Below are 27,788 nucleotides of genomic sequence, written 5' to 3' on the forward strand. Positions count from 1 at the left end.
ATATCTTGGGACCAGCATATCTAAAACACCACTAAAAATATCTTAAAAGCAGCCATCAAAGGGTAAGTCTACCCTTTGAATTCTGGATATAATTCCCAACTCAGAGAGACATACCCGAGTTAGCTTTGATTGAGTTAGCATGCTCAAAACAGAATTTAGCCACAGTAACATGAGTGGCAGGAGGGGCTAGCCACCCAGAGCATGTGCCTAATGTCTTAGATGGGTACATACGCAGGGCAGCAAGCCCCTCCTGCCACTCATGGCTGCACTCTATTTTTAGCATGCGTGTTCTATCAGATCCAACACAGGCATGTCTCCTCAAATTGGAAATTACACCCCCCAGCTTGAAGATGAGACACACTTTTAGATACCTGATTCTAGTTTGACTATTTGCATGTGACGAAAGGGAGAAAGGATGGTCTTGTGGATGAGGCACTAGCCTGGGACTCAGGAGTGCTGGGCTCAAGTCTTGCCTTTGGCACAGATTTCCTGTGGGCAGGATCCACAAAGGGGTCTCAGCATTGCAATGCCTAACTTAAGGAACCCTGCACCCCAGTGGAATCTTCAGCCCCAAGTTAGGCATCCAGGCTTCCTATGCAATGCATGGTGAGAGTTAGACACCTCAGAATACAATTAATAAAAGCCAGCAAGCTGAGTGGGGAGCCACCTAAATTATCCAGCAGAAAATACCAAGCCCTGCCCCTCAAACGAAATTAGGTACCTAAATCCAGATCAGAGAGAGGTGCTTATTTTCACTCAGAATTCACAGTTATGGACCCTCTCCTAGGGCTAGGTGGCTAAACCAGGTCAGCCCTTTTTCAAGAAAGGCCACGGATGCGGTCCCCCCTGTCACCCAATATCCCACCAGTTGGAGCATTTATCTTGGATATTCATTGGTCCAGAGAGACAGTAAGAATGACTCTATATCCTGATGACTAAGGCACCCACCTGGAAGGAGGGAGATGGAGCAGGGCCTGGAATCTGCAATTAATATAATTATTTATACAATGTGGAACAGCTCTAGCAGGAGAAACTGAGACACTGACCTAGGATATTGGAGACCTGGATTCAAATACTTTCTCCACATTAGATAGCAGAGGGATTGAAGCTGGTCTTCTGCCTAAGAACATGCTTACTGCATTGGTCCCTACAGGTGCGATAGGTAGGGAAACACCTGGTTTGTGAATCCCACTGGGGAAATACACATGAGCCATGCATCAGGATTTAGGCATCTGTTCATATGCCCACTGGAAGATTTTTCAGTGTGTGGGACACTTTATCATCAGAGATTTAGATGCATAGGGAATTTAGGTCCCTAAAGGGTTAGGCAGCAGCTGAGCAGAGGTTTGAGGATCTAAATTTTGGATTGAGGCTCCTAAATCCCTTTGGATTGAGCCTTGTTTGGCCTTGTGTAAATCACTTGGGTCCAGAGTCAGCAAAGCATCTGGGAATGTGCTTAAGTTCATCCATATTCACCAAAGCAAAATAAAACATTCTCAAGTGCTTTGCTGATTCAAGTCTGTGCCTTGATTCTCAAGCTGTAAAATGGGAGTGATAATTCCTTATCTAGATGCATAGATTGGGAGGCATTGCTTGGGCTTGTAGAGAGCCATACAGGGTATATATCCTAGAGTTCTGGTGTGTCTCTACTCTAAGCAGTGCCTCACATTCCATACTGCTATTTTTACCAATATTAGCTGGGTGTGCAATGTTTTTACATGCCACCACAAGTGTAGACCTATCCTACAACATAGTACGCTTCCACCAATATAATACTATTGTAAACTGTTGTATCTTCAAAATAAATCAGTGAGGAGCATATTATATAGACAATGTACTAAACACTAAAACTAAACTAAAGTTTAGTCCTTTATAAAGAACACAGCCTGATGAACTTTGTGTATGAGAGAATTAGTGACAGGAAGTTGTTAATTAAGTGTACTTTAAGGAAACTTACATGAAACACTTTGCACATAAAATATTCAGGGCCGCCTGGGCGGGGGGGGGGGGGGAGTGGGGCAATTTGCCCCAGGCCCTGGGCCCTGCAGGGGCCCCGCGAGCCGTGGCCTGGTGGCGGTCCAGGTCTTCAGTGGCATTTCGGCAGCGGGGGGCCCTTTAGTGCTGCCGAAGATGTGGAGCAACTGAAGGGCCCCCCGCCGCTGGGTGAGTACAAGCACCGCAGCTCCTCCGCTTTGCCCCAGGCACCCTGAATCCTCTGGGCAGCCCTGAAAATATTAGTGATTTTTTTTTTCCAATTTCCTTCAGTTTTGACAAAACGTAGAATTAAAATCAATACTTTTTACCAGTACTTTTTTTAAAAATTATGTGTGACAGCAGAGGAGGGAAACTGAACATTTAATCAAAGTAAATTTCACATAGTTTGGCTTTCTTTAAAACTGCTGTTGTATTGAAAAATGATCAGTAGAAATGATATGTGAAGATATATGAGCAATCCATAACACAGAAAAGTGGGTACTGCCCAGTAAATCTCTACCTAAATATTTGTTCAATTTATGTACACACAAACAGGTTGTCAAAGGGCTATACAGTTAATATAAGACCAAGCAGGGTACTGCTACTACAAAACCTGTTTGTCAGTATGATGTGATTTACTGCTAGGGTATTTTCTTCTTCAGCAAACACTAAAATGGAAGCTGTACTTCACAATATTGTCTGCTTTTGGCATCTAACATACTATAGGTCAACTTTTCTTTTAAAAAGAATCCCAGTGGGAGAAGAAGTTTTGTTGTGCACAAAGACACAATAGTACCATCGATTCAAAAGAAAGACCATTACAAATATTTTGTGACTGTTAGGAAAAAAAATAAAAATAAAAAAACAACCCACCAGTTAAATATCTGTAAGATATGCACATCTGGCCAGATCCTCAGCTCAAGTCAATAAAGCTATGTCAATTTACACAACAGTTGTAGGAGGAAGAGCAGTGTAGAAAGTGAGGAATGGAGAGAAGAGATGGGGTGCTTAAAAAATTTCTATTGACACTGTAACGGCTTGGTACTGGAGAACTTGTACTTCTCTGCTGCACAGAGGCAGGATATAGGGGGCATGCTCATCTATTCTCTCCTTTTCCCTGCCTATCCCTCTCTACCCTTTCAACTGCCCGTTCCTCTTCCCTTTCCTCCACTTCAGTTTTTCCCTTATATTTCTGCCCCCTGCTATGCTGACCTATAAATAATTAGATACAGCTACCCTAACAGAGAAGTGTACAGACAGTGGAAATAAAGATTACTAACAAACCCATCTCCCACTCTACTATCCTTCTATTGTCTATCTTCACCTATTGCATTTTGTCTGGTCTTAGACTGTAAGCTCCTTGAGGTTCCTACACGGTCTTAAATAGTCTATAAAGCACCCAGCACACTTAAATCCTCATGGGCTAGGTTATGTTTGCCATGCTGCCCCAAGGGAATAAGGAGGCACTAGTGTGCCATACTACTGCTTTCAGAAAGCAGAGTTTAGCAGGAGCCACAGACCTTCTATATCCCTCTCTCATGCAAGTGGGCATATAGGGGTGAAAATGGATTGGCTACACTGGTACAATGGGGAACATATTCTGTGTCGGTATAGACCTGTTGTGGTGTCTCCCCGTTTAAGCAGTAGGTGGGCCAAGAGGGAGATTTTGAGTCTAGGAAGCAGCCCCAAGTAACACATTGCTTCTTACCAATGGCCGATTACAAATTGATGATCCAGCCCTGTATAAATAGTACTGAGGTGGGTGAAATTTGTCAGGCAAAATTTTTTTGGCAAGAAATGCAAGTCTGATGACACCAAAACATTTCACATATTCTTGTCAATTTTGCCAAACTTCTTTGGCTTAAAAAACAAAAAACAAACAAAAAAAAACCCACAACAATTAAAAATAAGTTCTGAAAAATATAAACAATTTATTTTGAATGTTTAAATGAAACATTTTGATTCAAAACATTTTGTTTAGGAATTTCCTTAAACAAATCAAAATGTTTTTTCATTTTGATTTCAAATAATTTTTAAAAAACATTTTGTTCAATTTGAAACAACTTTAAAAAAAACCACAAAACTTTTCTATTTGCTGGAAATTAAAAATATGATATCTTTCAGTTCAAGCTTGAAAAAATTTAAAAAATGCTTTGAATTACCAGTTAATAAAAAAAAAAATCCATTTTCACCCAGCTCTAGTCATGAACTGTTTTAAGCCCCCAATTCTTGCTTTTCATGTCAAGTGAAAATGGAGAGAATTTATTGGCCATATTAGAGCTCACTGTCAAGGTAATGAGCAGAATTACTGTAGATTTGTCATATACTCCTCCCTCTCCACTCCTCCCCTGCAGTCCTACAATCTTGTTTTTCAGAGCTCTCAACTCTGTGGGCTGCAAGGAGGAAATTTTCCTTGCAGCCAAATGTTTCTTTCAACAGTGAAGGAGGTTATTTAAAACAGCATTGGCTAGGGAGCTTGCATGTCAAAGGTTTCAGTCTGAAGGACAATTCTGAAATTAATTGAAAATTTTCTCTCTGTTTGGAAGTTTTATAAGTTACTCCTTTTCTTTTTTTGTTTTTAAGAACTTCATAGATCTACTTTGTTTTTGCCACTATTGAATACATTTCTTCAACAAGCAAATAGAATTTTATACATCCACACTGTTAAGTTTGCTGAAGGATTTGTGCTCTAGGTAAACAATACCAAATTAAATAAAAGAGATAATAAGTTATTATTAGTTTTAACTTCTGCTTGTATCAATCTCTTTAACTAGGTTGAATTTTTAGGCACTATACATAACTTACATTGCAAGCTCTCTGGGCAGGGCCGCCAAGAGGATTCAGGGGGCCTGGGGTCTTCGGCGGTGGGGGGCCCCCGCTTCGGCGGTAATTCGGTGGTGGGGGGTCCTTCCGCTCCGGGACCCACCACCGAAGTGCCCCGAAGACCCGCGGCGGGAGCCCTCCGCGGCCGAATTACCACCAAAGCAGAACCTGGCACCCCCCACCGCCAAAGACCTGGAGCGGAAGAAGCTCCAGGGACCCAGGCCCCGCGAGAGTTTTCCGGGGCCCCCGGAGTGAGTGAAGGACCCCGCTCTAGGGGCCCAAAAATAAACTCTCGTGGGGGCCCCTGCAGGGCCCGGGGCAAATTGCCCTACTTGCCCCGCCCCTCCCCCGGGGCGGCCCTGTCTCTGGGGCAAGAACTGTTGTTTTTGTTCTATGTTTGTATAGTACCTAGCAAAGCAGGGTCCTGATCCAGAACCAGGGCTCTTAGGTGAAATTTCAATGCAAATAGTAAACAATAATAATTAATAGGAACACATTTGCAACACTGGGATGAAAGCATAACAATAGATCAACCACTCACTTAACATCTTTCATATAACCAATCAATTCGGTATAAGAATAGCTGACAGGCACTTTTTAGAGCTATTATATTGTTGTTGTTTTTCCTATCCTTTAGTCATCTGTAGTTTTTTTATTGAACACATATTACTAGTGGACAATCTAGAGGCACCAGACTTCAAGTCTCAACATGTTGTTTATTTACTTTTATATGATATTTTTAAAAAAAGGACTATTTCATGCTGATTTTTATGTGAAGAAAATACATACAATACCAGTATGAATCCTTGCTTACTAGGTAAAATGGAACATTTATTAGCAAATATTTGTGCACAGGAAGTGCTTTTGATTTAAAAATGTGTAAGTATACTGCTGTCCTCTACTGGATGGATTCAGAACTGCACTGCTGCTGCACTACAGCTGCACTGCAGCAAACCCACCTCAGACACTGCCACCATGTTTTATTTACAAAGAATGAAGCCTAGTGCAGATTAAGTTGAACAAGTGGAACTTTATTAAACCAATAGTAAGTACTTGAAATGCATAGGATTATTTAGACTCCTTTAGCTAGGAGTTCTAAAGCAAGGGCAGAGGGGATAGCCTTTCCTGCAACAATTGAAATGTGTTGAGATTTCACTGCCAGTCAGATTTCTGTTTCTGAATCGCTATGCAGAATTTTTATTCTGGACAAAACCACCATCTCAGAACCTTTAGCATTGCACAGCTGCACCCACCACATGCTCCAAGCAAAAGTCAGGCAAATCACCCCAAAGCAAGGAGGTTAGGCCATGGACCTATGCTCCACCTACGCCAGCTGTAGATTGGGCCAGGTGCTCTAGAGGGAGCAAGCTTTGCTATCCTGTGCACTCTTACTGCACACTGAAAAGTACTTTGAGAGATCGAGTCTCCCTGAGGCATAATCCTTCCCCACTGGGCAGTGCCAAAATCTAATCCTTAATAAGAACCTTGATATTTGAGTTTAATTAGGTAAGTGGTACATTGGAGGCAAATTTAGAATGAGCGTTCCCTTTCTTTAGCAATAAAGTGTTATTAACTAGTGATCTGGAAGCTGAGTGGATGTAAAATAAGCAGAGACAGAGAATAAGAGAAGGAGTTTCAAAAGTGATCAGTGGGAGTTAAGCTAACACTGAAGTCAGTAGTTAAACTCCCATTGGGAATGTCTTTGGTAGGAATTAGGAAACTGTGAAAGTCTTTGCTAAAACGTGGAATAAGAATGCCTGGTGTGATTTCTAATGATGGGGATTGTTCTTGGTTTGGGAGAGCCAAAGATAAATCTGGCCAAGAATTTCTGGGTTTAGTCACAGGACAGTAAAATTAAGATTTAAGAGTTTGTATCCTGTTTTCCATTATTCTCAAACAGATCACACTTTTTTTTCCCTTTTAAAAAAATTCTCCATTTTGGCACATTCCTCTACCCCTTTCTAAGCTGTCTAGTTCCTCCTTGAAACTCTTTACTGCTGCATAATAGGGGATTATGCTACCTTTCAAAACCAACCTACTGGCTTCCCAAAATGTTGCTGGAGAGAGTTACTAATCGTCATATTTTGATATATTTACCCACGATAAGCCAATTGGTTTATGAAACCTGGAGAATCTACTAACTGAGTGAGGCTGTTCCATTATCTATTTGTAGATGCAGAAAATAAGGGCATGGTGAGAGAATATTGTGTTCCACATTCTAGCTGCAGAGCTAAAATTATATGGTGAATCTGCTGAGCTGCAAACTTACTATTAGAGAGACAAGGTGATATCTTTTATTGGACTTTCAAGCTACACGCAGCTCTTCTTCAGCTCATATTCACACTTTTGGGGGCATCCTTTGATATTTGTTCCTAGCATAACCAGCTTCTGGAAAATTCCTGTTTCTTCCTCTAATTACCTTTTCAGATTTGAGAACTCTTTCCACCCTGGTAGTCTTCTTTTTCTCCTTGAATCCATCATCTTATCCCATCTTACATAAAACACTGGAGCAAAAACTGATGCATTTACAAATTGTCTGTGATAAGCTTAAGGTGCCAATCTGCAAGTGAACCAAAAGAAATGAGAGCCATTCCAGACAGAGGCAGGGGCAGCTCCAGGCCCCAGCACGCCAACCGCGTGCTTGGGGAGGCATGCCGCGAGGGGCGCTCTGCCGGTCGCCAGGAGGGCGGCAGGCGGCTCCGGTGGACCTCCCGCAGGCATTCCTGTGGAGGGTCTGCTGGTCCTGCGGCTTCGGTGGAGCATCCGCAGGCATGTCTGTGGGAGGTCCACCGGAGCCGCGGGACTGGCGACTGGCAGAGTGCCCCCCGTGGCATGCCGCCGGGCTTGGGGCGGCGAAATGGCTAGAGCCGCCCCTGGACAGAGGTAACATGCCTACTCATTAATTGTATGCTGAGGTAATTTCCACTGAGAAAAAAAAAGGGGAAAATGAAAAGAGAAAGAGACAAAGTTGTGATAGCGTAGAACCAACCAACTCCTCAGATACAGAATGTTTTATCAGGCTCTTGGCCCTATTACAGGTTCATTTATTGGTTTGCCAATATTGCAAAAAAATTGTATAGGTTTGGGGAGAAAGGGATACTATTTCAATGATTATTAAGAATGCGATTTGCATTTGCAGAGTTAAAAAGGACACTTATGACCATTCCTATCTTAGCTTACCCATGTTTCAAAACCTCTTTCATATTAATCAGATGTAATAACTAGGCTTGGAAAGATTAGCTTTGTTGGTAAATGTTGATTTCACCATACTCACACACAAAGACTAAACAAATATTTCCATTATAATCATGTACAGATATGTGAAGATATATGAAATTTACAGATACGTGAAGAAAAAAGCTGCTTGAGAACTTAGAGTTGATTTAAGGGTGTTTATGTAACCCACATGCCTCCTGAGTGTGGTGTTCTGTCCCATCTAGTGGCACCAAGACCATGGGGGGGAGGGAGAGAGAGGGAGCGCACGCGCGCGCTGCTCTACAGCCTTTGCTAAGAGTCGCTTGGCTTTTAGCTCATGCAGTACAGGCTCATGCACCAAACTCCAAAGGTCTCAGGTTCTATCCCACCCACTGATGACTGGGGTCTTTTGGTATTACAACCACTTTGTAAGGTTTGACATATGATTTTGACAATTTGTGTTTTAATTGTTATAAAGCTTTAACTTTTTGAATCTCAATGTCTATTGTCATTACACAATTACTGATTGACCTTCTCCATTCTGATCTCCCCATAATTTCCCACAGCTGTGACAATTTAAATCAATTTTTAAAATGCTTAAAAATAGACACTAAAAATTCAAAAAATAAAATTCAGGTTCTGCCAAGCCTATGTATAGAATTTCACAAAGTCATTTCTGCATCAAGCCCATGATTCTGGTTGAGCTATATCTTTTAGAAAGATATCCAATCTTGATTTAAAGAATTCAAGTGAAAGTCTAGCACATCAATAGCTATGATGTTCTACTGGTTAATTACCCTATTAAAAATTTGCCTTTTTCGAGTCTGAATTTGTCTAGCTACAGCTTCCTTCTATTGGAACTTATGCCTTGCCCTGGGAAATTAAAGAGCTTTGAGGTCTTGTACCCATATAAACTTGGATCAAGTCACCTTATAACCTTTTATTCAGTACTGTAAACTACACAGACTGAGCTTCTTTAGCCTTTCACTGAGAGGCAGGTTTTCCATCCCTATTGATCCTCTTGGGTAAGGGCCTGAAAGGAACTTTTGGAGACATTGAGCCAGCTAACCCAGACTCTTAAAGGGACAGCAGCATGAAGAAGGCTATCAGTCATACCCAAAGTATGAAAAGTACCGATGAACAGCACATATGGTGGCACTATTTGACAACCCTTGCTCAAGAAAATTCCAGGATTGCCCTACCCAGTTTTGGCAAAGTAGAAAAGGATTCACATGCATCTTTGTAATATTTCCTCAGTGGACTCCAGAACACTGTTGGGCTGTGACTGGAACATCAAATATGCTGGGTCTACCCTGCTGTCTTCTATGAAAAGACAGATTTGGGAAGATATGTTAAAAACCAAATCACTACAATGGTAATAAGGCACTCCAACCTGCCCTGAACTGTCTGGCAGTGTTTCAATTTGAAAGCAGCAACTCAAGTTTTCTCCATAACGCATGGGTTAATATATACTTATTATTGCCACTTGGGAGTACAGCAATATCGAATTTTCATGCCACTACAGTGCTCCTTAAAGTTTAATGTACTCATGAAGCTTTAAGTGCTTTCTCTCTGTGTGTGACTGATGTGAGATACAACAGCAGTAAAACCTACTATTTTATTATTTGTTGCACAGCAATATGAGTCTTTCAGTCTCTGTGTTGCCTGATATAAAAAAAATAAGTCTCCAAGAATAAAATACTCTTTGATACCCATTGTTTGGGTGAGGAGTTGTGGGGAAGCATTTAAAGAGTGCTCCTTTGGAATCTCCTTTTCTCTCTTTTCTTTTTTCAGTTATGAGCATTTTGAGGTGCATAGGTTTACCGTGTGGAATTTGAGGCTTACAACATTTGCCCCACTCTGTTTCTCTAACAAAAAATGCATCCTAGCAGGTTATGTCCCAGTGTTCTGGGATTGCCACTTTCAAAGTACTCACCTATAGCTACAAGCTTTATTGATGATAGCTAAGCAGCTTTGCAAATTCCTTCTAAGCACCAAGATGTTGTTATAGGTGGCCAAGACTGGTTGTCCATGATTCTATAGGAATTGTTAATAGAAAATATTGTGTTCCTATTTTCTCAGAAACGTCTGGCCTAAATGTTGTGTTCTTATATCCTGGTCCCCTAGGTGTCAAGAGGAGTTTTCTCTGAGTTCCTAGAAAGGAGCTTGTTGCCAGGATAACCAGTATTCTGGTGATCTTAGAACAGTTGGAGTGTAACTCCTCTGTTTCATGTTCATTAGGTCATTCTTGAGCAAGTCACAAAGGCTTTGGATAGTATAGTGATGGAGCCTATGCAGCTAAATGTTCCCCTGCTTGATGAAATCCAAGAAGCTCTAGCAAGTCTGGTAGGCCTTGTTGGGAAGTAAAACTTGTTTTCTCCTTCCACAGCCTCCTGAGGAAGTAGTGGCCAAACTTTGTAGACTGCTCCATGGCCTCCTCCCCTCCTACAAATAAGGATCACGGTCTCTCCTCCCTTCCCTACGAACAAGCAAGTCTTCCAGCAATTCTTCTTTCCTTCCCTATAGCAATCTACCCAAGCCCCACATAGTAACTTCCCCAAACCTCCATCTGACTGTCTATCTGTCCTTACCAGTAAGCTAGGTCCTCTGCTTGTCTTGGTCAGAGACTCTCTCTTTTTCTTGGGTCTTCCTGTTTCAGTTGATGCCTCTTTTGTAGCTTGGCTGCTGGCTTAGCAGTTAATGGGTAGCTGACAGTAACTACAGGGGGTGGCTACAGGGGGTGTGAGTGATTGCTGGACCCAGGCTTTAGCCCCCTGTAGTTACTGTCCTTTATTCCAGTTTCCTTTAAGTATCCTGGGGGTGGGATGGGGTGGAGAGGCTCTTTCTTTAGCCAGCTGAAGACAAAATGGAGGGGTCTCCCACAGATTTAAATAGACTTTCTCTTGTGGGTGGAGACCCCCTTCCTCACCCCTATGCAAAGTCCAGCTCCAAGATGGAGTTCTGGAGTCACCTGGGCAAGTCACATGTCCACGCATGGCTCAGTCTTTACAGGTAGACGCCATTGTCCACATGATATCTTGTATGTCTCCAGGAAAACTTCTTATGTGGATTGGAGCCTTCCAAGCTCTTTTGTCTGTTAAATGCTTCCTGATTGAGCACTTATTTTGCATATTCCTTTCCCAAGAAGTGACCAAATGTTCTAACTAAGGCTACTTAGAAATCAAGCAATTATATAGCCAATGTTCATAACTTTGAACACACAAATGGTGCCTGCATACAACTAGGATGAACATAACCAGTAGATCATAACCTTTAAATAGATATGTTACATGGCATATGTAGCAAAACCCTATTCCAGTTATATCATACATACATTTATGAGTACCCCCACCCCATAAAGCCTTATGGGGTACACTGTCACACCCTCCAAAAAACATATTTAGGTACCATGATCTCCCTCCAACCATCAGCTTACACTAAAATGGTTGTGTGGATTCCTTTCCTTTTCAATGTGTCAATTTCCCCCCAGTTCAGTGTTGAACTATTTCACATTTCCTTTAGGCTTTCCCTTTATGGTGTGCCTGTTGAGTGCATTTAGATTTGCAATGAGAAGATGACATAACAGCAGACAGCTTGTGAGCTAAAGCCCTTGAGCTTTGAGGGGCTGGTCTGCCTGAAGGGAGAACACAGTTCACTGTAGCTCTACTAAAGTTCCATTTTGTTAATAAATGTATAACATGTAGCAGGCTAAATGGAAAAAAAATGAAACTCTGTTATAATTCCTAAAAGGACCTCAGGGACGTGTTAGACTGACAGGACACCTATTTGTGTCTTTTCCAGGACATTATACTGGTGGAACATCAGAATCATTTTATAGGGGTGAATACTACAAAATTTTCAAGCATTCTTTCAGCTGGAATAGACTTTGGAATGCAATTTTACCCTTTATCTGTCTGTTATTTCTATCTTTTATGAACATAGGAATAGACTAATATTCCTAAAATACATCTGACCAAAAACCAGTCTCAACTCAAAGGAATGAATCACTGTAGGTAGAAACCATCATAAAACCCACCTCACTTATTCTGTTCTTAATTTAATTATCCTACCTGAGTCTACTATTGTCCTATTTTGTATAATAAATAGCATATTATATTAGCTAAACTTATTAATTCCTTCTTGCTGATTCTTTTTAACTTTTTTTTGGTTGTTAATTAGTTTCTGCACAGGCACACCTTGCTCCCTGCCCCACCCAAATTTCAATAACTAATTCCTACCTTTGTTGCTCTGCTATTCATATTATCAGTGTTAATTCCAGGGGGTGGGGGAGGCAGAGGAGGAGACACCTTGGGTCCAATCCTGTCCTCAGCATGAATTGAAGTTGATGAAAGTTATTTGATACCTGTGGTAAGAGAAACAGGCTTATTGAAATTACTAGTTATTATATTATTTGTTTAGTGCTGGTATCAATGGGTCCCATTCAGGACTGGGACTCTATTGTGCAAGGTGCTGTACAAATACAAAGAGGGAAAGTACTTTCACCAAAACCCAAATAATCTAATTTGAAAAATAAAAGTTTCAGTAAACTAGTGTAGAAAACAACAGGAAGGACTGGGCTCTTTGAGGCATTGAATGTGTCAGTGTGTTTGTAGCAGGCCTAACACTATGGGGCCCAATGCACATGGAGACCTCTGGGCACTACTGCAAAATACTAAACAACATCTGCTAACCCTGACTATTGCTTAACCCAGCCATTCTTAATTGGCTGATTTCTCACAGGTATCATGAGAGAAATGGAACATTAAAAGACATTTGAAAGGGGGAGGGTAATGGATATAAACACCTAAACCAAAGCTAGTTCCAACTTTATTATTTTTCCAGCAGATGGCATGTATAGAATGGTCACAACCACTCTCAGTTCTTTACAAATTACCGCAAAACAAAGAATGGAGGCAAGGCCAGTCTGTATGAGGAACAAGAAATGTTTTTACAAGAAAGCACTGAAAAGTGAAGTAATAGAAGTTGTTACTGCACTTACATACAAATGTTAAACAATATCTGTGCATTGCACTTTATACAGAGAGTAAAAGAAAACAGTGTTTATATTCAAAGGTTCTGACTCTGCAACTGATTCAGTAGGAGTAGATTAATGGGCCCTTGGAGGGGATTATTACAGGATCAGGACTTATATCTTTAGCATTGCACAGTTTAAGAAACATAACCTAGTATAGCACAAAAAATGAATGCTTTTTCCAGCTGAAACGTCAGAGGATATATATCCTCTGAATAGGCAATTGTGTAATTGCCTAATTTGTGAACTGGCAATGGCATCAAGGTTAAGATCCTTCCCCAAGTGCAGTTGAATATTTAACAACCAGCAAATAATCAGAACTTCAGGTTTAGGTCTCCTTCAGAAGACATGGCCATAGTACCTTATCACCCATTACCACCACCCTGGGGCATTAATTTAATACTGATTTGCAGGGAAGGGTTCCACTGCTGAACCCCAGTGCTACTCTCTGCAACATATAAGTGCACTTTCCAGGTCTCCCATCCACAGACTGGCTCAGCCTGACCATGATTAGATCTAACAGCATGACAGTTCAAGGTGGATTAGCAAGAGATGTAAGGTAACCAGTTACTAGAAAAAAATCTTGAAAGGAAAATTCTGAAAAAATAATGAATTCTATCAAACATTTTAGAGAAATACTTACAAAGCTCTGGAGTCAGTACCCCCCAAAACCTCAAATTTTCTTTTTTTCCTATTTAGCTCCTATCCCTATGCTTATTCTTCTCTTCTCTTCAATTTCAAAACTCATCAGCATTATTACCTTCAGAACCTAAGAGGAAAAGTTCATTTGGGGCATTTTCTAGGTTATCAGCTCAGCTCATACAGCTGCAAACACAGCTGGAGTTGCAATTGCCACTGATTTGCATTAACAGTTAACAGCATGGAATGCTCACATGTGGTGTTTCTGCAGTATGTAAAATCCATATATTCTCTCTTGTTTTTTAATCAACAGAGGACAATTTATTCATAATGTTGAAACTTGGTTCCTAGTGCCCATTCAAGAACAGCCAAATTAGTTAATATTTATAGTAGCTAAATTCTAAACTCAGATCAGATGGGCAAGTATCACTATGTAAAAATAGCTACTGCTCACTACCAAAAATATACTCACATGTATGAGCTCGGGAGACTGGACATAAACCAGAAAAGATTCTGCCTCAAGATTATGGTTTGAGTATGGACTAGATCAATAATACATGGAAACTGTTATTAGCCAATGGCTGTTCACTGATCTGTGTAGAGTGGGTTGGTGGTCCTAGTATACATCTATCCACATAATACTTGGTACTAATTGTTATTCTTTCTGGAAGACTCTGAAGGAGATAAACAATGAAACAGTCATAGGGGCTAAACTACCCTATCAAGTTCAGGCCTTGTCTACACTAAATTTATAAAGGTATTTGAAAATATTTTCAAGCACACTTGCAAATTATTGCAGTTTCTGTCTGTGATTTCTCTGATTGCTAGCCATTCACAAAATGGTGGATCTTCTCAAATGAGAGTAAAATTAATTAGTTTTTAACTGCACCAACTTAACCCTATGGTTAGCTTCACCAGGGAAAAGGCTGATTCCTTAATCCCACTATAATGGTGGGTAATGTTAGAATCTAACTCTCTCCCCTTTTTTATATTACTGCTGTTATTTCTGATAAAACAGACTCCATGGGGTAGGAAAATAACATATAAAGCTATCATTTATTTACCATTTGTGACAGGGTGCTGGACAAGGTGCTGCTCTCTGCCACACCAGCCCCAATTAAGGGGAATAGATTGGAGCTGGCTGAATAGGTCTGTGCCTGCCTGGCAACTAGAAACAGCTGCCAGCCTAGTTAGCCAGGGGCTATAAAGGCTAGAGGGGAAGCAAAAGGAAGAGGCAAGAGGGGTGGGTGGCTCTGGTCTGCTGATTGTGAAGGCTGGCTGTAAAATTCTGTATAGAGCTGCAGGAGGGAAAATAGATATAAATAAAGTACACTGGTGATTGCCTCAACCTGAGGTGTCCCTGACTGGTTTTTGAGAGTAGCAGGATCAGAAGCAAGATGGGCCCTGCTACGCCATTGGACTCTAGTAGAAATGTGTATAAAAATTACAAGGGGAAAAAAACAAACTAGGCTTGAAAAACCAAGAGTTATTACTAAAGGGCCCAGTATAACCCAGATTGGCCTCAAGGGCATTTAAAGCATACTTAAGCATGGTTGGTAATATATAGCATGGGTTTAGCTAAGACTCTTATGTAATATGATTATCCTTTGTGTGGAAGGGAAAACGCTCTGTTATGTAAATCCCATCCTCTGGAGAGAAGGGGGTAAACTGACTTCCTAAGTTTCTGAGTAGCAGCCGTGTTAGCCTGTATCTGCAAAAAGAACAGGAGTACTTGTGGCACCTTAGAGACTAACAAATTTATCTGAGCATAAGCTTTCCTGAGCTACAGCCCACTTCATCAGATGCATAGACTGGAATATACAGCAAGAAGATATTTATACATACAGAGAACATGAAAAGATGGAAGTAGCCATACCAACTGTAAGAGGCCAATCAATTGAGATGAGCTATCATCAGCAGTAGGGAAAAAAAACTTTTGAAGTGATAATCGAGATGACCAATAGAAGGTGTGAGGATACTTAACATGGGGAAATAGAGATTCAATTAGTGTAATGGCCCAACCATTCCCAGTCTCTGTTCAAACCTAAGTTAATTGTATCTAATTTGCATATTAATTCAAGTTCAGCAGTCTCTCTTTGGAGTCTGTTTTTGAAGTTTTTTTGTTGTAAAACTGCCACCTTCAAATCTGTCACTGAGTGGTTAGAGAGGTTGAAGTTTACTCCCACTGTTTTTGTAATGTTATGATTCTTGACTCCCTAAGAATCTTCACACATCCCCAAACCTAAGTAGAAGACTCAGTTTCTCTTGTCAGCTGCAGTGCTAATTATGACTCTGAGGTGGTATTCTATTGTCCCTACTGCAGGGTTGATAGGGAACACACAGGAGATTAGAGATCATTGGCACCTCTGTTAACATATTGTTGATAGTGAACTTCCTGGCAAAGTATTTCATACTGATGTAGGCAGGGGCGGCTCCAGACCCCAGCAGGCCAAGTGCATGCTTGGGGCGGCATGCCGCGGGGGGAGCTCTGCTGGTCGCCAGGAGGGTGGCAGGCGGCTCCGGTGGACCTCCCGCAGGCTTGCCTGCGGAGGGTCCGCTGGTCCCGCATGGCTTCGGTGGAGCCGCGGGACCAGCGGACCCTCCGCAGGCACGCCTGTGGGAGATCCACCAGAGCCGCGGGACCGGCGACCGGCAGAGCGCCTCCCGCGGCATGCCGCCCTGCTTAGGGCAGCGAAATGTCTAGAGCAGCCCCTGGATGTAGGCATATAACTCCTACTCTCCAGCCCTGGTGCCGGGTTCCAGCAAGAGCAGCACTCCTTCAGGGAAAGTGTCTCCAAGATGGCCCCCTTTCCTTGCTGCTTCTGATGAGTCCATGAAGGGAAGGGAGAGGACAGGGAGAAGCAGAGTGCCAATGGCTGCAGATGTCTCCAGCCCAGGAGAAGAAACTACCACAAACTTGCTTTCATCCACTCCTCAAACAGAATAATTCTCACTGTCTGATGCTCCTGCTCTTGAGGGGGGGAACCCCAGCTCCCACCCATCCTCAGTAGTTCCTGAGGCAGCAAATTGAGAGCAAAACACATGGAGGAGAATGCCTCCTGCCAAACCATCAAAATACCTGGTGAATGGGGCATGGGCAGGGAAGTGAACAAAAGGGGAGTGAGGAAAGAGGAAGACCTAGAGTAAAAGGAAGGAAAAGTACATGAAAGAATTGTAGGTTGGCTGAAGAGAGGAAGAGGAAGAGGCAACAAAGGGAGGAGCTGGAAAAGAGAGGGAAGTAAAGTGGATCTGTTGCAAGTTACAAGAAAGGGCATGTGTATGGGAAAGGGGGCTCAGAAGTGGACAGACTTTTAAGTAGAGAGGTCTCACTCATAATTTGTATTTGAGACATGTCCATATATTATGAAATCCTGAATTGATGGGGCCCCCAAAGTTAAAGAACAACGTCTGCAGTTGTGGAAACAGAGATTATGCCTAAATGGGAGGAAAGGAGTCAGCAAGCAAGGAAGTAATTTTGGAATGATTTGTAAACCAGGGTAGAAACTAAATTTGATTCAGGAGTGGGTAGGTAACCAGTGAAGATGATGGATGAGATATGGTCACCCTTCCAGGGACAGCTGCATCGGAGCCAGGGAAATTTAGATTGACGCATTTAATTTACAGCTTTAATATGCAAGTACAATACCTATATAAAAAGTAGAGCACCTACCTTAGAGCTTCAGAATATCTATAACAGGACACTATTATAGAAATAATATTGCTTTTGCTAGGACATGTGATCCTTTACTAACACAGGTGTTTAAAAAAAGGCCTCAACCTCATCGAAACAACCTACCCAGGGGCTTTTTTCATTCTAAGAAAATGGAAGAAAAAGAAATTAAATGCAATGTAGATCCCTCTCTTCCATGGACTGGTCTGCTGAACATGAATATACAAGTAAAACAAATACTCCCCAAATCAAGATGAAAGCCAAAATTCAGGCTAATAGCAGCAGTGTACAAATGACTGTTGCCTTAATTGAAACATGGAATGAAGTGGACGGCTTGTGGCACATACCCTTAGAGCCTGGTGAGCTCTGCCCAAAATTCTGTCTAAGAGGGCCAGGAACCAAAACAAAACAAAAAATATTTTCCAGTCTTAGAGCCTGTTCCTGCAACATGATTTCTACAGGGAGGTGCTGAATGCACTCAGCTGTCATTAGCTACATTATGTCAGAATCTTACAGAATTCAGCCCTGAGAATCTTCTTTCTTTGTAATATTCTGCTTAATATGTTCCAGAAATGAATTATTTTATACAGAAGAACACAGGGACAACATGACAATTACTAGATGTAACCAGAGCTTGGTAAATACTTAAATATTCCACTGATATTTGCATGAACTTCTACACAATTGCACTTTGCCTTTGCTTGCATTCATTTTGTTTTTTTCTTTGTGGTATTCTTTGGATAAATATTTTAATAAATGAGTTTCCTGGCAGATATTTGTACAAACATATTTTTAGTGAATATTGGAAAATATTCACACAAAGAGAAATTTGAATGTTTAAATATGAGCATTCATACCAGAAACCAGATTTCCCTCCTCTCCCCCGAGTCATAATTATCTAATCAGAGAACAGAAACAAACCATGTGGTATGATCATAATGGTCCCTTCTGACCTTAAAGTCTATGAGTCTATGAGCTATTCAATCAAAGCTGACCAGCATAGTTGAAAGTTCAGTCATTGAATAGTCACACAACAAACTTCTCATGAACAACCTACAGGCCAAGAACTACTGACAGAAATGATTTGAGGGCCCAGTTCTGCCAATCTTGCTCACACTGAGTGGATACTTTCTCTAGGCATAGTCCTCTGGATTGGCTACTGGTAGATTGAGGTAGTTATCATCCTGGGTAAGACTGGCAGAACTGGTCCCTTTATTACTACAAATGATGAATGAATTCAAGATAATGTTCACTTTTCTCTCTGAAAACTGTCTATAAGAAGTTTAAGTACAATTCATATAATAAATTATTCTCTATGAACTATTCACCCAGTTCTACATATGCAAATACACCGATTTCATTTTTTGGACTTGCATTTGCTGCTTTGACTACTCATACACGAAGAAAAGGGTGTGTGAAAACCCCAACTTTCATGAATGCAAATTCTGAGTGTGTATAATTGAGCATTTGAAAATCTGGGTCTAATTCTAGTAAGAATTAAAATGCATTTATTTGGGATGGGCAAACTACAAAACTTCAGAGCATGGGTTTGGATGAGCCTCCACATTACATCTAAAATGCATCCAAACCTCATTAATCTGTAAAATGGTGTCAGAAATGTTCTGGGACAAGAAATGGCTTTCTCGTGATTTTTGCGTTTCCACTTTCAGACAGAAAAAGAAAACAAAAACACACATTTCAGACCCTCCACCCCCACAAAAAAAGAAAGGTTTAGTTTGCATTTGAGGGTAAAAATGGGCTAAAGTTTAGGGGATTCTACTTTTTCTGAATGCATTCATCTATCCCTATTGTTTGTTAACTAAAATAGTTGGTAAAACCTCATTAAATATCTTCCCTTCCACATTTATCATGCATTTTACACATTAATTCATTGACAATCAATAACCAGAAAGAATTTCTCATAGTATGAGTACTTAAATAAACTTGTTGATATCTCTTCCAACAGAAACTGGAGGTATGGTCAAAACAGGGATGTTAGAACTTTTCTAATCCCTTTGGAGGATCTTCACAGTTATAGAAGTTATTACATTGGGAAGGATTTGGTAATGGGCTTCATTTCATGTTCAGAGATCAATATGGAGAACAGGATTCACGGAGAAGTGAATTACTGAATTTATTGACTAGAGAAGGGAGTTGCAGCACCTTCTGTCGACATAACAGAGAGATGCTGGTATGTTATGTTTTGCTGCAGTGTGAGATGTTCCTCCCATAGGAGATCTTTGAAATATTTCAGTATAGCAAAAATGCTGGCCATAGACAAGGTATGTGATATGTAAAAGGTACGTTTGATGCTGTGATTTGATGCTGTTGTTCATTGTGAATAATACACTCTGTTGTTAATGGATGGGGCAGAGACTGTGATAGTGTATTGTTCCTGAACAGGCAGGTGCTCATTTACTTCAGGCATAGGTATTAATAAACCTAATAAAAAGCCAGTAGAGAAAGCATGCAGACGGGGTTAAGGCAGTAGGGGATGTAAAAGAACATGTAGTCTGTCTTGAAATATCAATTAAATTTAATGTTTTGAATAAAGGGACAATCTTAGAAAGATTAGCTTGATTTAAATAGCTCATTTAAATGTTTCAGCTCTGTGATCCAAAGGTTTAACAAATGAAACAATAACCATTGGCTTCAGTTTGCAAGTGTAATGTTTGCACTGATTTTTCCCTTGCTGTAATGCTCACTATTGAATGCCATAATGGAAACTGCTTTATTCTTTCATGTTTTCCACTCGACATTTTAACAATTGTCTTCTTTTAATGAAAAATTGTGACAGAAAAGAGATCCTGTCAGCAGCTATTTTTCCAGCCACAGACTTGCACATGTATCCCATATTTATTATCCATCTGTGTTTGTCTTTCAGTCTGTCTTGAAAAATAACAATTTATTTTTGAACTACTTGTAGCAATATTTAACCACTGAACCCTTTAATTACTTACGCTGCTGACAAGCAGGGCTCATTCAAATGCAGTGAGAAAATAGCTTTGTAAATGCAAGATGAATTAAAATGGTAAATGAGCAAACGTTTCCCTCTTTGATATGCTGCCAGTTTTATAGCAGAATGTGAGTAGCCACAGCCAATGTTGTTAGATGCAGTTTCTAGAATTACCTGCACAAAAGGTGTCTGTTAAAACTACGTGTTTCACAACCAGGAAGAGGGCAGTCAGTTCCTACGGTTGGACTAAGAGTTGGGAGTCAGGCCAAACCAGGTACCAGGAGGTCAGAGTCCAGGAGAAGCCTGAGAGCAGACCAAGAATCAGGCATCTGGAGGCAGGCAGGGTCAGGCTAGGAGGAAATCAGGATCAGGTACAGAGGTTGCACACACAAGTCAAAGAGCAAATTCAAGCACAAACTAGGGTCATAAGCCAGAGTCTAGGGTCTATCACCAGCTGAAAGAGACAGACCAGCAGATTTCATTGTTGCTCAGACAGTTTTCCATCATGGCTACCTGGTTTAAGTACTGATAGCAGCCAATCAGTGGGCTATGAGGGGCCGCCACTCAGGTCCTGCTGGGTGGTACTTCCTGACAATCCAAGCCTCACAGGATCCTTCTGTGGGCACTTAGCCTAAACCTCTGGTGGTGATGTAGTAGTATCAGCAGTATAGAATCCTATGGTCTCAGGTTCCAGCCTGTATATATATATCTATCTATATATATATATATAGGATGGATCTGGTTAATCAGATGTCATTCTTCTGGTTGGTCCTTTGCTTTTTATTTATAATTTCCAGTTTGTGTTAGCTTTCTTCAGTTTATTGATCATCCTCCTTTCAATTCTGGCTTTCAGTATGCCAGTTCTATGCATGTGAAGTGTGTAACCTAAGAAATGTACCTGGTAGTGATCAGTGAGTTGGCCAGTAAACTTAGTATGTGTTCCTATTTCTATGTCCATTTTCATTATTTAGAATAAGGTTGAATAGCATAAGGTTGAATCCATCATTTTCACAAGCACTTTATTCTTGGTACAGTTAGACCAATAAAGCACAAGTATTTCAGATCTAGACTTTGTTTTTGAAAGGGATTTACTTAACCTTACCATGAGTGGATACCTTTACCAAGTAGTCCCACAGAAACAGACCGCACACTATGTAAAGTGCAAAGTTTACCCACTTGATAGAGTTTGGTTTTATCAACAAAAACATCAACAATCTGGTAACATAAAATTCCACTCACGCCTTCTTCTCAGGCTCTATAAATTCCACTGCCCAGTCCACACCCTAAATCCTCTCTTCCCAGAGAACTACTCCATTATAGCCATATGGAATAACATGGCATGTGCCTCAATGTATTGTCAAAAGCCACTTCATCTTTTCCCAGCAAACTGCTAATGGGGTGGGGTATTTCAAGCAAATACTGCAAAACTATTATATAGCTCTCCCCACTCCCAGAATCATGCCCAAGGCAAGCTCTCTGTTTTCTGCCTATGTTGACAATTCTTGTGGTGTCCATATTATTGTTATGTTTCCTCTTCCATGGCCATCAGTTCATCCTGTGACCTCCTGGGTTCCGCTGGAAACCAAGGGGAGACTGATCATGTATCCAGTCTCATCTCACAATAATGGCCCAGTTTAGTGAGAATGCACCCCACACTGAGTCAGCCTCGCTTATACCCACTCACAAGAGAATTACCACCAATAGATAGGTCCCACAGTTCTTGCAGATGTGAGCAACCTGAACAGATTCTGCCCCCATGAAGGCACTCAGATTGCACCAAATCTATGCACCCTCACTCCACTCTGCTGCTACCATTCTCTCTTCTATTTGTATGAGCACAGCACATCCCAGGGAACTGTAGCGAGGAGGCATGGCATCCCTCAGATGCGGACGTGGAGGGAATGCTACAAGCCGACTGGAGGAAACAGGATTATAAAAATGATGTCCCGTTGTGGACTGTGACACTGAGGAAATCTGTAGTCCTAGCCTCAGCAAGGCCACATCAGACACTGATTCACAGGGACACTGAGGATGACCTCTGGCTGCAGGTGCACCCAAGGGGGAGAGTAGGAAGCAGCCCAGGGAAACCAAGCAACAGTCTGGTTGAGAACTGGCCTGATACAAGGTCAGTGTGTTACAGGTGGATCCCCACTGACCCAGTGGTGGACCACTCTGCCACTGTTAGGGCTCTGGGCTGGGATGCAGTAGAATTGGGAGGGTGGCAGTACTCCCCCTCCTTAGGCATCTGCACTCCTTGGGCATCCCTACCTGAGCCCCGTAGACTGGGCTGGTGCTACAGCTCTGCCTTGACTGTTTGCTGCCCCCACCCTGATTAACAGGCCTGATCCCAGACTATTTATGGCCTTGCCCTGCTTGAAGGCTGGGGCCCATTCAGAACTGCTAATTCTTCCCCCCACTCTCTTTTTTTTCCTTTGTGTGAAGAATAGCAGATAAAACTGTGAGGAGGTGTGGCCTCCCTCAGATACGGACGCACAGTGCTGACCGTGCCAGCTTACAGAACCCACACCACCACATTTCAACAGTAGTATGCCTCAGAAAATAATGCTTTTGGTGTGTGCCCCCATCTTCTACGCAAAAAACAGACTACAGAAGGATCTGGGTGGTTTTTCTCTAGAATGTGAATCAGTGTCTGATGTGGCCTTGCTGAGGCTAGGACCACAGATTTCCCCAATGCCACAGTCCACCACGGGACATCATTTTTATAATTCCATTTCCTACAAACAAAGCAAACTTGATGAGGGTGTAGCAGCTTCCTCTTAGAATTTGAGCGAAGGTCCTTTGTGGCTCCCCCTTAGAGTCCTTGAGTTTTCTCAGGGTTGATTGGTCCATCCCATAGGCTGTCCAATGTGGGATAGCTACTGTGTTGCTTTGGTGGCCTGCCTAGTGGCTCAGATTTCACATAGTCTACCATGTGCCACACAGGAAATCTGTCAGCATACACAGCTGGGACCAGCACACTCAAATCTTCACTCTTGCAGACATATTGTCTAAAACTGTTCCAGTACAATGAAGTTTATCATTTCTCCCACTGACTGAGACTGAACCAGTGAGTTGTACAGTTAATCAACCACTACGCAAAAATGTGCAGCTGCACACCTAAGGAAAAGGCTCACTCTCCATTCTTCATTACTGCTGACAGTACTTTTCTTCTGAGATCTCCAATCACTAGAGAGGATGGCAGCTTTGTAACTGTGGCACAGGGCCCAATACTCATTGTGTGTTTCTTTTTTTTTAAATGCTGATAAACGAATGGCCCAGATCTATTCCTACTGATCAGGAGTGGCTAGGGTCTCAAGGATGACCAGGGAGGCCTCGGTCATCACCTGATCCCAGAAGCACTGATGCTACTGGCATCCAGACGATAATCGGTACTCAATTAGATAAAATGAATGCAGATTTAATTAAAGTATTTGAATCCTTTCATGAAAAGATGCCAAAATCCCCTATTTCTCCATAGCAGTCTCATTGAAGTCTGTCTTATCATAGAAAGGAAAATGTTCTCTTTTTAGCTGTCACTGCTGTGGATTCTTTCACAGACCTTTTTTTTTTTTTTTTTTTTTTTAAGGCACCGATGGAAAGACTTTTGGAATTAAGCACATTAAAGTAATTTCACCTGGAATCTATTTCTTACATAAAATGAATCAGATTAGACTGGGGCCTGCTTGTCCCTCAGTCAGCTTGGATGCAACCCCTATGTGTGTGAAACAAATACAGAAACACACACACACATCCAGAGAGATAGTTCAACTTTGATTCTAGCTATCTGGGTGACACAACATTTAAAAGTCACATTTTACATCTTTATATCCAATCATTAATATGTTTGGATTTTTATGTTCCAGGCGACAGACAGTGCACCCCATTAGAAGAACTGGCTAATGACTCACTTTCCGTGTTCTAAAACTTATCATATGAGGGTGTTTTAATTAAGCTTTAAAACTCTCAGTAACTAGTGAAAGAACATTTGGGACCAAATTTTTGAAAAACAGGAGTTCACAATTTGTATATCCAATATGAGTTAAAATGCAGACATGGGTAGTTGTGCGGAGAGGGACAAGTATATATGGTTACCCATTTTTGATAAGACAATTATCTGTTTGTTCATGCAGGCACCTATTTTGTGAGTGCAACTCAAGAGTTTGCTTTTAAAATATGGTGCTTGGTTTGTTAACCATTAGTTTTAGATGGTGAGATAAATGTGAGTCACCCTTCTGTAATACGCAAAATATGTCTAGCATTATATAATCTTACACAATGTTCCAGATCTCCTACCCAAGTTAAAAACCATAGAAGGAAATTTTTCATGAACAAACCACTGAGCAGATTATCTCGCTTTATGCTATCATGGGGAAGCAAGATTTGTGCCCATACCCATGGAAAAGCCAAAAAGATGTCAAATCCCATACAATGCTCAATGCAGAGGCCCAGAAACCCCAATGAGGTTCTGACCCATGGCATCTTCTCCTGCTCTGTGGCAGCAGCTTCTGGAGGCCCTAAGGAGCAAGATCCATGACAAATTTACTACAGTCTGAAGCTATATTAACACTTTCAAGGAAGTTGAACAGAGACAGAGAAAGATGCAGAGAAACACTGCATCTCCCCAAGTCCAGCCCCCCACTATGTGCAGATCCCAGACTGTATGTGGAACCCTCTGCAAGATCTGGGGACTGAAAAGGGAATGTGCCATGGAGGAACTTGACTCCCTCTTCCTTGCAAAGAAGTGGAAATCCACATGTATAGCAAAATGTCATGTGTGGATCTGAGTTGTCACAATGTGGTCTATTACCACCTCATCTGATATATCTTTACTAGTTGAGAGGGACTGAGTTTTGGTCCATAAAAATGAACAACTTCTACAACTGGAAGAAGCCAGAATTCAACTAAAATAATACTAATACTATCACAAACTTTGTAGAGCACATACTGAAAAGTGAATTATTGTTCAAGCAATGCTTAATAACTAATTACAGAATCTTTTCTTGGTTTGTTTTCCACTATGCTTCGTGTGAAATTCATTCACTGCACTGGTCTATGCACCACTCAAGTCCATTTAAATCTTGTCCTGGACCACTGCACAGAGGTACATTTCACTCTTGCAGCTTAGTCTGAAGTTACTGTGAGCTTTCTATCTTCTGGCTGGCACTCATGAGTTTTCAACTACATTTTCTATAGAATTCTAATGTATGCAGAGGCAGCTCTTTTCATGGGTGGAGGTCCAAAAGGAAAGCATTAATCCATGTATGCATTTCTATTTACCTATGACCATACTATGTACGTGTAATATCTGTTCTGTACATGATGCTGTCTCATGCTGACTGTAGATTTCCCTGATGTTAGGTATCTACTGTTTTAAAAACATTCATGACCTCAGCAGAAACACAAGTATAATTTATATTTTCCCTGCTTTGTAGGCAAAGGCTTATCTGTAATCTTTTATAATCTTTTGTTTTCCCCCTCTGGGGTCCTATGTAAGTGAAGAAAGAGTGTATATGCCATATTGGTAGGTTAAACCTCCATTCCTTCAGGTGAAACATTAAAAGATGGGTTTATCAAAATGGATGATCTGAAAAATAAGGTGTACACCTTAAATTTGTCTCAGTGTCAACAGCAGTGTCTGCATGTATTGGGATACCAGGAGGAAACACCAGGAGGAGGGTGCAACAAAGGAGGTCTCCTGATTCATACTGTGAAAGTAGGGCAATTGGCTGGTTATCTTAGGTGCCTGTACATGAACACAAGGGGTATCTGGTGGGCTGCAGGAACCATACTGATGCCACGGTACTGAGGCCCCTCTGCTTCTGCACTGGGAGGCAAGATTTGTCCCTTCACTGGGAACAACATATTTTTGAGTGTTCAAAGCGGGTGTAATGAGCATTAATGGGATTGCTAGTCTGGCTCCTATTCCTAGGCTATAAGGAACTTCAAACACAGGTACTTGGCCAGGTACTCAGAATGCTTGGCCTACCCCAGCTGCAGTGCTACACTTTGCCTACTTGCATTGCATCACTCTGTGGATTACTCAACCAAAAAACAAGTGATGTCACTTCTAGATTCTCAGGAGGTTGCACTTCCATGGCAAATAAGCTGGTGACTCCCTGACACATGCCATATATGGGGTAAATCAAATGTTCATGAAGTAGCTGCTGATGGCAGGGTTTTCAATCCTTGTTCTCCTCTAGTTTTTTAGTGCTCTTGGGAACAGAACATTGATAGCAAAACATACTATATCACAGACAGTACACTACACAATGGAACTCAGTATAGTTTAAAATAAGGACTTAAATACAAGGCTTCCCTTATGCACAACAGCATTTTGAGCTGTGTAGGCTCATATGCTTCATAAAACTATGAGAGCCTCCCTGAAGACAGACACACATACTTTTATTTTTATTTCAGAAATTCATCTTTTATTGCAAATGACTGCATTTAAGTCGCTGTCACTGCAGTACTGATGGATCACTGCCATCTATAGACAGAGATTAGCTTGGAACACAACTTGATATATAAGAAATATGACAGCATTCTAGATTTTAAACAACAGGCCTTTCATTTGAAAACAATAGCTCAAGAAGGAGTAGTTCACAACAGACATGCTGGAATGGTCACACCACTGTATCTGATGAGAGTTAACTGAGCACAAGCATTAACTCAACAGTCCATCAGTAGTAAACACAGAATAAAAGCTGTGTTTCATTCAGCTGTAGAGAGTTTCTAAATGCAAATCTTATATATAGTTGAATAAAGTAGACTACACTGCTGGCCATTCTTTTTTTTTTTTTTCCTGTGCATGTACTTAATTGTGGTTGACTATTACCTGAGTTGATTCACGGGGGGAGGGGGAGGGAAGGTTGTTGATATTTTATCCATCATGAGTGCCAATTAGGTGCTAGTTTAATTAGTCAGATAAAACCAAAACTAACTCAACTTCTCACCCAGACCTCAAACAAAGTTAAACCAAGCCCAAAACTTCTGCAGGAGATTATCGGGAGGTTGATATATCAGGTTCCTTAATCAAACTAGTTTGACTCTTAATTTAAACTAGTTTAAATCTTAATAAAACTTTAAACCATGATTTGAAGACTCCAGTGACTCAGCCAGTGGTGAGGGGTCTATTTCAGGAGTAGGGAAGGTTCTGTGGCCTGCAATGTGCAGGAGGTCAGATGAGATGATCACGATGGTCCCTTCTGACCTTTAAAGCCTGTGAATCTATGAATAAAAGGTTTGGATTCTGTTCTGTCTGGGAATGGGTCAAGGTTCAGTCGAATCTCATTATAACCAAACCAGGGTATGAAGCCAGAGTTGAGAACATCCCACACAATTTTCTCTGATCTAAGTGTGCTGGTATCTAAAAGTTAGACTTCTGTAAGATTATTCTAGGGAAGAAATTTAAACAGAAAAATTTAGCACAGTTCTTCCTGCAACAGGTAGCGTTCCCCTTTGGCTTACCTAGAAGACCCACTGTTACTGAGCCATAAAGA

The 27,788-nt window shown here is 41.3% G+C and overlaps 1 long non-coding RNA gene across 1 annotated transcript in view; it reads right to left on the minus strand.

Annotated features, from left to right (window-relative positions):
• The window catches only part of LOC123371937, a 30,126-nt gene extending 16,341 nt beyond the window's left edge, over window positions 1-13,785 (minus strand). Inside the window, exons 1-2 of the long non-coding RNA XR_006580014.1 lie at window positions 13,668-13,785; window positions 12,231-12,355 (exon numbers count right to left, since the gene is read on the minus strand). This is a non-coding gene — a long non-coding RNA (uncharacterized LOC123371937). The remainder of the gene's footprint in view (window positions 1-12,230; window positions 12,356-13,667) is intronic.
• Window positions 13,786-27,788: the final 14,003 nt, after the last annotated feature.

Source organism: Mauremys mutica, chromosome 5, assembly GCF_020497125.1.
Source record: "Mauremys mutica isolate MM-2020 ecotype Southern chromosome 5, ASM2049712v1, whole genome shotgun sequence".
Taxonomy (NCBI): Eukaryota; Metazoa; Chordata; order Testudines; family Geoemydidae; genus Mauremys; species Mauremys mutica.